Source organism: Talpa occidentalis, unplaced genomic scaffold (genome assembly GCF_014898055.3).
Source record: "Talpa occidentalis isolate TD23 unplaced genomic scaffold, MPIMG_talOcc4v2.1 talOcc4.23, whole genome shotgun sequence".
NCBI classification, from domain to species: Eukaryota; Metazoa; Chordata; class Mammalia; order Eulipotyphla; family Talpidae; genus Talpa; species Talpa occidentalis.
This window is the reverse complement of record NW_023602407.1, coordinates 71,116-81,833: the sequence shown is the minus strand read 5'-3', so window position 1 is coordinate 81,833 and position 10,718 is coordinate 71,116. Positions and strand designations below refer to the sequence as shown.

At 49.2% G+C, this 10,718-nt stretch overlaps 1 pseudogene; it reads left to right on the top strand.

Annotated features, from left to right (window-relative positions):
• Positions 1-8,303: 8,303 nt before the first annotated feature.
• On the top strand, positions 8,304-10,494 carry LOC119253904 (class I histocompatibility antigen, Gogo-OKO alpha chain-like; annotated as a pseudogene).
• The last annotated feature ends 224 nt before the right edge of the window (positions 10,495-10,718 follow it).

Sequence of the window (10,718 nt, the reverse complement as noted above, 5' to 3'; positions counted from 1 at the left end):
CCACTCCAGACCAAAGCCAGTGATAAGGATTTTTAAGAATAGAGCTATTCATTGATGAGTCTGAGCAATGCTGATAGGAAAATATTTTTTCATGTAACCTGAGGGTAAAAAAAGCACCAAGATTTTAGATTACACAAACAGTCCTTAATTTGTCATCAAAAATTAGTGAGAGCAGTTTAAGAATACTTGAGTCCTTATTACAGATGAAAATTAAAGTTTGGTTGGACATAAGTACACTACTGATACTAAACTTAAATATTTCTATAACAAGTCATTTGAGCACATAACAGCACAGATACATACCTCTCTCAGACCTTCAACATTTTCTTTTACCTTCCTATTTTTATGCCATTTCTTTTTAAAGAGCCATTTTATTTTGACACCACTGTTTCCCAATACCTTCAACTCATCCATTTCAAATACATTCCTTAACATAAACTTTGACCATGTGGGCACGGCAGACTTCTCCTGTGGCGCATGCTGCTCCCCTCAGCAGTGTATTTAGTCAGTCTGCCTGTTCTGTTCCCCCCTCTGTCTCTGGTGAATCCGCTCACCCTCCTGCACATCTGGGCTGTACCCCAGTTCTTGTATAAATAAGTAAATAAATAAATAAATCTTAAAAAAACCTTTGACCATGTGTATTAGTTTTTTTTTTTTTTTTTTTTTTTTTTTTTTTTTCCAATTATTTTCACATTCTGCTCTTTTTTTTTTTTTTTTTTTAATAGAGGCATGTTTTATTTATTTATTTGTTTGTTTGTTTGTTTGTTTTGTTTATACATGCACTGGGTACAGTCAGAAGCGCGGGAGGGTGAGAGAATTCACCAGAGCCAGAGCTGGGAGCAGAGCAGGCAGAAGGACCGAAGTACACTGCTGAGGGGAGCAGCGGGGCGGCAGGAGAGGTCTGCGCGCCATGTGGGACCCTCCTCCGGTGGCCGGGGAGCAGCCGGGGATCGAACCAGCGCCGCACAGGCCGCGGGCAGCTTCGCAACCCAGCGCTCAACCGCTGCGCCACCGGGGAGGCCCCATGTGTATTAGTTTTAAGAAGTAGTTATTCTATCTGTGAAAATACAGATTTTTTTTTTAAGATTTATTTATACAAGCACTGGGTACAGTCAGAAACGCCGGCAGGTGAGAGAATTCACCAGAGCCAGGGCAGGGAACAGAACAGGCAGAGTGACGAAATACACTGCTGAGGGGAGCAGCGGGCATGGCAGGAGAGGTCTGTCGCACCATGTGGGACCCTCACCAGTGGCCGGGAATGGAACCAGCGCTGTAGAAGCTTCGGCAGCTTCGCAGCCCAGTGGTCAACCATTGCGCCACCAGGGGAGGCCCAAAATACGGAGATGTTTTTATTGATTAAATTTACAAGCTGCTTTTACTAATTCCTTTAGATAAAACATCTCAAATTTGTATTTTTTTTTTAAAGATTTTATTTATTTATTTATACAAGCACTGGGTACAGTCAGAAGCGCGGGAGGGTGAGAGAATTCACCAGAGCCAGAGCAGGGAGCAGAGCAGGCAGAAGGACCGAAGTACACTGCTGAGGGGAGCAGTGGGCGTCAGGAGAGGTCTGCGCGCCATGTGGGACCCTCCTCCGGTGGACGGGGAGCAGCTGGAGATCGAACCGGCCCTGCAGAGGCTGCTTGCAGCTTCGCAACGCTGCGCTCAACCGCTGCGCCACCGGGGAGGCCCTCAAATTTGTATTTTTAAGAGTGACATTTTGACTTAACTGTCTTTTATGCACCATGAGGTGTACAGGAGAAGAGACACATTAAGATTATTATTTTGCAGTTTGCTTGTTCCTGGACTCTCATCAGAAATCTGAGGTTTGATGGCCTCCCCTGGGGGCACAGCGGTTGAGCACTGGGCTGCGAAGCTGCCCACAGCCTCTGCAGTGCCGGTTCAACCCCCAGCTGCCAGCGAGGGTCCCACATGGTGTGACAGACACCCCCCCCCGCCCGCCATGCCCACTGCTCCCCTCAGCAGTGTATTTCGTCAGTCTACCTGTTCTGTTCCCCGCTCTGGCTCTGGTGAATTTTCTCACCCTCCCACACTTCTGACTATACCCAGTGCTTGTATAAAAAAATAAATAATCTTAAAAAAAAAAAGAAAAAAAGAAATCTGAGGTTTGAAATTCAACTCACAAAGTTGCATTTTCATTCTATAGTTTTTACTAGGTTAGTTAGTTTTAACTTAGACTTTCCCAGACCTAATAAGCAATTTAGAAGTTTTTCTCAACAATTAAGTGTTCTGTATAGTTTATTAGCAAGTCCAAAATAACTTAGTAATTTTTATCTTAAACAGTCAGATTTTAAGATTAGGAAAACACAGGGAAATAGAATTTTGTACCCATAGAGCAGACCAGAACAGTATTGCATGATGGACAAAAGAAGGGTCCAGTTCTTCCTCAGAGGGAAGGCAGCAGAGACCTGCCAATGATTCTAGTGGAGTCTAGTGCTTGCAGAGACCATAGGCAACCCCCCACCAGCCAACTGCTGTGGATATTTTTCTAATTTTGGTGAAAGAATCTGAAGCCAGAAACGATAATGAGCAGTGATTTGTATTTTTTTAAGATTAATTTTGCTAATTTATGTATAAAAGAGCTGCAAAATAGGCCAGAGTGGTGGGTGGGAGTGAGAGGATTCATCAGAGACAGAGTGGGGAGCACAACAGGTGGTTTGACTGAAATACACTGCTGAGGAGTCAGGGGGCGAGACAAGAAAGGTCTGATGAAACATGTGGGTCAGCTCCCAGCCTAGGGATTGAACTTGTACTGCAGTGGCTGCTGATAGCTTCATAGTGCTGAGGCTTAACCCCTTGCACCACCTGGGGGGGGCCCAGTGGTTGGGCACCAACTGTACTGTTTTGATAAGGACTTTCCAATCCCATGCAGCCATGTCATACCCATTTCTACAGCTTCAATTTTTTTTTTTTTTTAATAAATGAACTTTGAATACTATTGTCAGAAATAGTTTTTCTAGATTTTTTGAAAACAGCAAATGGCAAACTTTCATATTAGGGACACTGGCCTCCTCCACAAATAATTTTTCTCCCTTGGACTGCCATCCTTCACGAAAACTTATTTCTATGAGGGGCTCAAAATTTGCTGGAGACGGCGGAGGAGAAAGGAGAGGAGAAGGACACGTCGGGCAGAAAGCCCTGGGCCCTCTGGGTGTCAGATCTTTTTTCCCTTGCACGGGTCTCAGTGCTGATCACAGAGACTCCACACAGGAAGGGGAGACACTGTCCTGGGTCCCGCTGATGGCCTCAGCCACTGTCCTGCCTTTCCCAGGCTTCCAGGTCTAAAGCCCTCCTTTTGGGTAATGAGAACTGTGTTGTCTAAGGATGAGAAGTAATTTATGGAGCTGGTGCTTAGTTCTTTGTATCCTCCCACTTTTAAAAGACTCTGTAATTGTAATTTATGCTGTTTTTCTTCACTTGTAAGTGCATTCCCCTTAAGTTAAAAGCAAAAGCAGAGCCTCCCTGGTGGCACAGGTGGTTGAGCACCTCACTGTGAATCTGTCCACAATCTCTGCAGCGAGGGTTCGATCCCAGCCAGCAGGGGAAATTCCCACATGGCACAGCAGACCTCTCCTGTCTCGCCCGCTGCTACCCTCAGCAGTGTATTTCATCAGTCTGCCTGTTCTGTTCCCCACTCTGTCTCTGGTGAGTCCTCTCACTCTCCCGCACATCTAGCCTATACCTTTGTTCTTGTATAAATAGATAAATCTTAAGAAAAAATAAAATAAAAGCAAAAGCAAAATTCAATTACACAAGCAGAGAAAAGGAAAAAAGAGGAAAAAACCTCCAGGAGAGATACCTAACATGGCCTCCCCGCAGGCTTGCAAGACCAGCCCTTTACTGACGATGTGCCTTAACAGAATGAAGTCGGGTATCCTTCCCCTGTGACGGGCTTCCCTTTTGTGGGGGTTGAGCTTGGACCAATTGTCTGGTTATGATATGCAGTGGTAGGATGAAAAGGGATTACTCAGAGTCCATGTGCAGAACAATGAGAAGCCTAGAGGGACCACAGCACGAAGATGCAGCCCAACTCCAAGGGCAGTCTCGTTTTTATTTAGGATCAGACAGAAAATACAAAAGACCAAAGCAGCAGCAGGCACCTGGGGAATGCACAAGTGTGTGGGGGATGCGTTACCAGGGGGCCCAGCCAAGGTGGGGAAACAGGGAGAAACAAGGAAAGTCTCAGTGATTAAGCTGCTTTCACCATCACACCTATTTCTGTTTCTGCGCACGCTGTTTCTAGCACGTATAGATAGATGCTCACACCAGGACTTTTGCCCAAGAGGTTCCTCATGTCAGACTTTCCCTGTTTCTGCACACTGAGAGCACAGAATTTTCAAAGCAAAGAATAATCAAGGCAAAGACACAGAACAGTTGAGGCACATGATAATCCAAGCCCCACAAATGTGGCCACACTCTGGGGGCAGGTCAAGGCCTCCAGCCTGTCCTTTAAAGCCTCTGAGGGCACCTGTTTTTCTGAGCAGCCTGGAGGATGGAGACCAACACTAAGCTGTTCCACATGCCTGTCAACCTGGCAGAAATGTCGGCTCTGTCTGAGTTATCAGTGTCTCCTCAGTGTCAGCTCCAAACATGCTCACGCGTCCGCTTCTTGGAGGTTCTGCAGCAGCTGCTCTCTGGACTTGGACTGGTCTGTTTCTACTGACACCTGCATCGGCTGAGATGTGTCCTGTTCACATTGTTTAATGTCCTCTTTACCCTGAATTGTGTCTTTCAGAAAAGTTGTCTCCTGTGTCAGGGCTTGGGCACCACTGAGCACGGGGACATGTTCTGAAGGGCCTGGTGACTTGCTTCCTCGTGGTGCTACAGCTCTTGGGCGAGCAGCTGTAGCCTCCTCCCCAAGGAGGCTTGTCACTGTCTTCCCAGCAGCCTTTCTAGGGCCCCTGACGGTCCTGCTTTCTGCTCCTTCACATGGAATCTTTTAGCCAGAATCTTGGAGACGTCCCTGCCCACACCACCCAGGCCTTGAGAGCTGGCTGAGTGGCAAGGAGGCCTCAGGGTGGCCCCTCAGATCCACAGCACAGGCATTTGCCCCCTGAGGCCACTCTGGCAGATTATTGAGAGACACATAGTGCAGGTTTTATATCATTTGACCTCATGAGAGCCAGTCACAGCTGAGCAGTGAGTAGACCAGAATAATTTTCTTCTCTGAAGTTATAATTATCTTGTCCCCTCATGTGCTTAGTTCCTGTTTTTCTCAATCTTAATCAGCCCCAAGCCCTCCCCAGGGTCAGAATCTCCATGGACATATCACACACACCAGCTATTCTGCCCGCTTCATGCTGGGCAGACCCCTGTCCCACAGCCTCAGTCCTGCCTCCCGGGGCATGGGGCCTGTTCACCTGGGCAGGGCTGAAGGCCCAGATCCCTCACCTCACCCTTGGCCTCTCTCCTGTCCCTGCTCCCCTGTGGCTGATTTACCTGTGTCCTATTCTCTGTGTCCATCATCTTTGTTCCCCCTTTGCCCACCAGTGTCCTTTGCCCACTAGAGGAGGGACGTGGAGAGTAACCCCTGAGACCACGAACAGATGAAATGAATGTTTGTGCCCCCAGCGTCTCCCTCACCTGGGTCTGACATGGAGTCTGGGCTGGATTCCCCTGAGGACTGGGCAGGCCTGGCTCCAGGGTCTTCTGGCCTCCAGGCCTGAGTTGTCTCTTGAGGCCCCAAGGACTGTCCTTCTCCAGCCTCTTTCTGAAAGTCCCGGGCAGTGGGTCATGGTGTGGGGCTGCTCATCCTCTGTAGGAGGAACCCGGGGAGGACACTCAGCGTGCCCATTTTATCTGTGAATGCTCAGGAATTTTCTTGATTTTTTTCATCATTTCCACTGTCCATTCTTTTAGACACTCGTATTATTAACTTGTCGGACTCTCCTGATCGATAGACTCAGGTTCTTGTAGGTCTTCTCTCTGCTTGTCATTTCTTTTCCATTTACATTATATAGTGGGAGTGAGTCTTAAATAGTCCAGTTCATCTACTGATTTATTCATTTCTGTGATTAAATCTCTAATTTTCAAGAACTCTTATTCTGAGCACATGAAATTCTATAAAATCCTTTTTTCTTTCTTTTTTTTAACTAGAAAATAACCAAATTTACCTACACATGCATAGGGAATCTACATCTAAATGAGTGTCTGAAATCTGTGCGGGAAATGAGGGTGTGTCTCCTGAGCTAAGTAGTGAGATAGGGGCCTGGGAACTCCAAGGGAGAGGAGGGGATCACATGGCAAGGACAGGGCGGCTCATATGATGAAGACCAGATGTTCTGGAATTATGTTTGCCCTGACTTATAGGTAGGTTTCTCGGATACAAAGCTCATTTCAGGCAATAACCCTAATTTTGGGTAAGACCACCAATTTTCATACTAGGTAGTTATAAAGTAGTAAAGATTTCTTAAGATGAACCCCTCATGAAGCTCAGATGGAAATAATTCACATGCCATAGTGGCTTGTCTTGGGGACCCCTTTCTGAACATCATGGGAGGCCTTTCCTTCAGCACAAAATAAATGAGGGAAGAGCAGATGAGGGTGAGGATGGGGCAGGACTAGGAGGCAGATTAGGCTACAGGCCTCCTCAATATGGTTGGGTTCTGGGGCAGGATGTGGAGGGGGCTGAGGGAAGAGGGGGACAGGCTGGTCTATGGGGCCAGAGCATGTGTGTCAGAGGCGGAAGTGACAGCTATGGGAGGAGATGAAATCTGTTTTCCTTATGCTTAATTTGTTTTTAATATGTATATTTTTTAACATCTTTGATACCATGACAATAGTGGTCGGGACCTGTAGATCTCCTGCTTCTCTGCTTTCACAATAAACATGCTCCTTCCTCCTAGCACGGGGCTCAGGTGGGGTTTACATGTGTCTTTATCACCTTTACTCAGTGTCCATCTCTCATGACAGTGCAAGCTCCAAGTCTCCAGGGTGCTCTATCTGCTCCCCATTATATCTGCAGGGTAGGCAGCCTGGGGAGACAGGAGCCAGCCAGGGAGAGGGATGCTGGGAAGTGAAGAGGAGGCAAAGGCAGAGAACACTTGGGAGATGCTCCCTGGTTTCCTGAGAAAAGCGTTTCTCAAAGTGTGGTCTGTGGAACCCTTGACGTCACACAGAACCTTTCATGGGATCCATGACATAAAACTATTTTCAAAACATCACATAGACACCATTTGTCTTTTCACTATTTTGGCATTTGCTGAGCTAAAATTTAGTAAGAAAGGAATTTATAGTTCCACTGCAGAAGAAGTAATTTATCACCAGCACTTACCTGCAGAAACAAAAATTAAAGCCAGTTTTACTTGAAAAGGTTCAGAAAGCATTAAGTTATCTTCATTATTGCGTCATCCTCGACTTCACATTTTAAAATATCTGGTGTGCTGACCTAGAAGGACACACGGAGCACTTCTGTGGCATCCCCACACATGTGTCCCGAGGAAAATATTTGTATGAGATGAATTAGACTCTTTTATTTGTGGACAATATCAATCTCACTTGAAGGGATGAATGACAAAAACTAAGGTTATTTAAATTTGGTTAATTAGCAGAAACTTTACACAAAAATGAATGTCTGTTTCTTGAAGAAAATCAATAGACAATTGACAAACGGCTGTAATGTTGCCTGATAAAATATAAGCTCTCCGAGAAAACCAGAATTATGAAAAATTGAGAGCATCACTACTTAACAACTTACAGTACGAATTTTTCTTTTGGGATTTGTGACTAAAAAATAAAACTTTTTTTGATCACTTGATTCCAGTATAATTAACACTAAAGATCTATGTAACTTAGTGAGACAATGTATCACCTTAAAAAAATCATACTTTAGCACAAGTTACAACCACTATGCAAGAGAGGTCTATGGAAATGTAACAGAATAGGAAATATTCCCTGATATTATTTCAGGTTTCACTTTGCAAATAACCTTTGAGAAACTACCACCTATACAGTTATAATTCAGTATTAAAGTGGAATATTCACAATACTTTCTTCATTTCTCCAGGCTGCTGCCTCTCCCAGCCCAAATCCACTCCTCCCTAAGGTGGGGAAGGGAATTTGGAGCCTCCCCTGTCTGTGGATGTCACACTGTCACAGCATCATGTCTCCCTCTCACAGGCTCTGTGGGGTGGTGCAGCCTTGATGACCCCACACTCACCCCCATTCTCTCTCCCCATTTCCTGGGGGTGTCCAGGGAAGACAATCAGCATCATCCTGCTCCAGTTACAAAGTCTCCAAGGACTGTCCTGGACTCCTTCTCCCCAGACCCCTAAATCGGGGTGTGATGCCCCTCACCCTCCTGCTGCTGCTCTGGGGGCCCCTGGCCCTGATGGAGACCCGGGCGGGTGAGTGCGTGTCCAGCTGGACACTGTTGCTCCAGGAGTGAGGAGCAAGGAGCCCACTGCGGGTGCAGGACCCCAGGAAAGGCTCATCTCCTCCCCAACCTCTGTACCCCTTCAGGCCCCTTGTGTTCTGGCCCCTTCTGTCCCTCCCGCCTCCCCTGAGTGCTCTGGGCCCCTGAGTCTGGGCCCTTCTTGGCCCACCCCCTTTTTCACTCTCACGGCCCCGCCCCTTTCTCCCCTCCAGGCCCATCTCCCTGGGCCCTGGGCCCTGGGCCCTCGCGAGAGGAGGGTCAGCCCGGGTCTCCCCTCCCGCCACCAGGCTCCCACTCCCTGAGGCTTTTCTACACCGCGAAGTCCTGGCCTGGCCCGGGGAGCCCCGCTACATCGCCGTGGGCTACGTGGACGACACGCAGTTCTGGCGGTTCGACAGCGACTCTCCGGGCCAGAGTGCGGAGCTGCGGGCGCCCTGGGCGGGGCAGGTGGGGCAGGAGGACCTGGACGAGGAGACTCAGAACCAAAGGGACAACGCGCAGTGGTTCAAAGCGCTCCTGAGGGACCTGCGCGGCCGCTACAACCAGAGCCAGGACGGTGAGCTTCGCGGAGCGGGGCCAGGGTCAGGTCACCCCCATTCCCAATGTAAGGCCGGGGTGTCCCGGGTCTCAGGGTCCACTGACCCCTCGAGGCTTTTGCCAGGTCCCTCCACTGGGAAGAGCCCGCGGCACTTTTTGCCTGTCCTTTCATTTTCAGTTTAGGTTTATTCAGGGTGAAAAGGCAGGTGATCTCGGGGTGACCTCGGGGCTGACCGGAAGGGTGGGTTTCAGGGTCTCACACCCTGCAGAGGATGTTTGGCTGTGAAGTGGGGCCAGACCTGAGCCTCCTCGGCGGGCGTGACCGACGGCGCGGATTTCACCTCCCTGAGCGAGGACCTGCGCTCCTGGACCCCCGCGGACTCGGGGGCTCAGATCACCCAGCGCGCGTGGGAGGCGGCGGGCAGGGCCGAGCGCGTCAGGCACAGTGTGCAGAGCAGGTGCTTCCCGCGGCTCCGCAGACTCCTGGAGATGGGGAAGGAGGTGCTGCAGCGCACAGGTGAGAGGGGCCACGAGGCCTCGGACCTCCCCTCTCCTGGGCCCCACAGGGAAATGGAATCATGGGCAGAACAGCAGCTGCTTTCTGGGCAGAGAGGGAGAGTCCCCCTGGGTGTCATGTTCTGTGCTAGAGACTCGCCCAGAAGACACCACTTTTCTGGACAGTTAAGGAATCCAGTCTCTCCTGAGGGAGGGGAGGCCGTCCTGAAATAACTCTTCCCTGCAACCTTTTGACCGACAGCCATCCTGGGAACCATGAGTTTCTCTTTCAAGGTCTTGTTTTTGGTCTGAGAACATTTCTGGATCTGACTCCTGCCTTTCTGTGTCAATCACCCTCCACCCAGGTCAGGAGCAAAAACCAGTGTCCTCCTACCCTGGGCTCTCACCTGATTATCCCAGATTCCCCAGACTAGGCTGGTTTTGTGCTTCCTCCCTCCAAACCAATTGTCATGTTCTTTCTGAAGATGGTCAGGGAGGCTACTTCAGTGTCCAGGAAGAAAAAACCCAAAGTGTGATTTTTTTTATCCTTGTCAGATCCTCCAAAGGCACAAGTGACCCTCAACCTCACCTCTGACCATGAGGTCACCCTGAAGTGCTGGGCCCTGGGCTTCTACCCTGCGTACATCACCCTGACCTGGCAGCGAGATGGGGAGAACCTGACCCAGCACTTAGAGCTGGTGGACACCAGGCCTGGTAGGGATGGAACCTTCCAGAAGTGGGCAGCTGTGGTCATGCCTTCTGGAAAGGAGCAGATTTATATGTGCCGTGTGCAACACGCGGGGCTGGAGGAGCTCCGAGTCCTGAGATGGGGTGAGGAGGGGGACATGGTCACTGAGCTTCTGCTCAGAGGAATCAGGAGCCATTCTGGAAACCTTTAGAGGGGCAGAATGAGGCCTGGGGCTCAGAGTCTGACCTTCCCTTCCCTTCTAGTGCCCCCTCCTCAGCCCTCCATCCCCACCACGGGCATCATTGCTGGCCTGGTTCTCCTTGGAGCTGTGCTCACTGGAGCTGCGGTGGCTGCAGCTGTGATGTGGAGGAAGAAGCGCTCAGGTTGGGAAGGAGGTGGGGGATCTTGTCCACTGAGGGCTTTCATGTCCCAGGGAGAACTTGCCCTGCCTGGTTAATGGGAAGTACCATCCACACATGTGTATTGCCCAGAGGGCATTTGGTTCAGTCCCCCTTCACCTACTTTCTTCTGTTTTCCCAGTCCTGACCTGGGTCTTTAGTCACAGTTCTTGAAACTTTCCTGTGGTGTAGGATTAGAAGATTC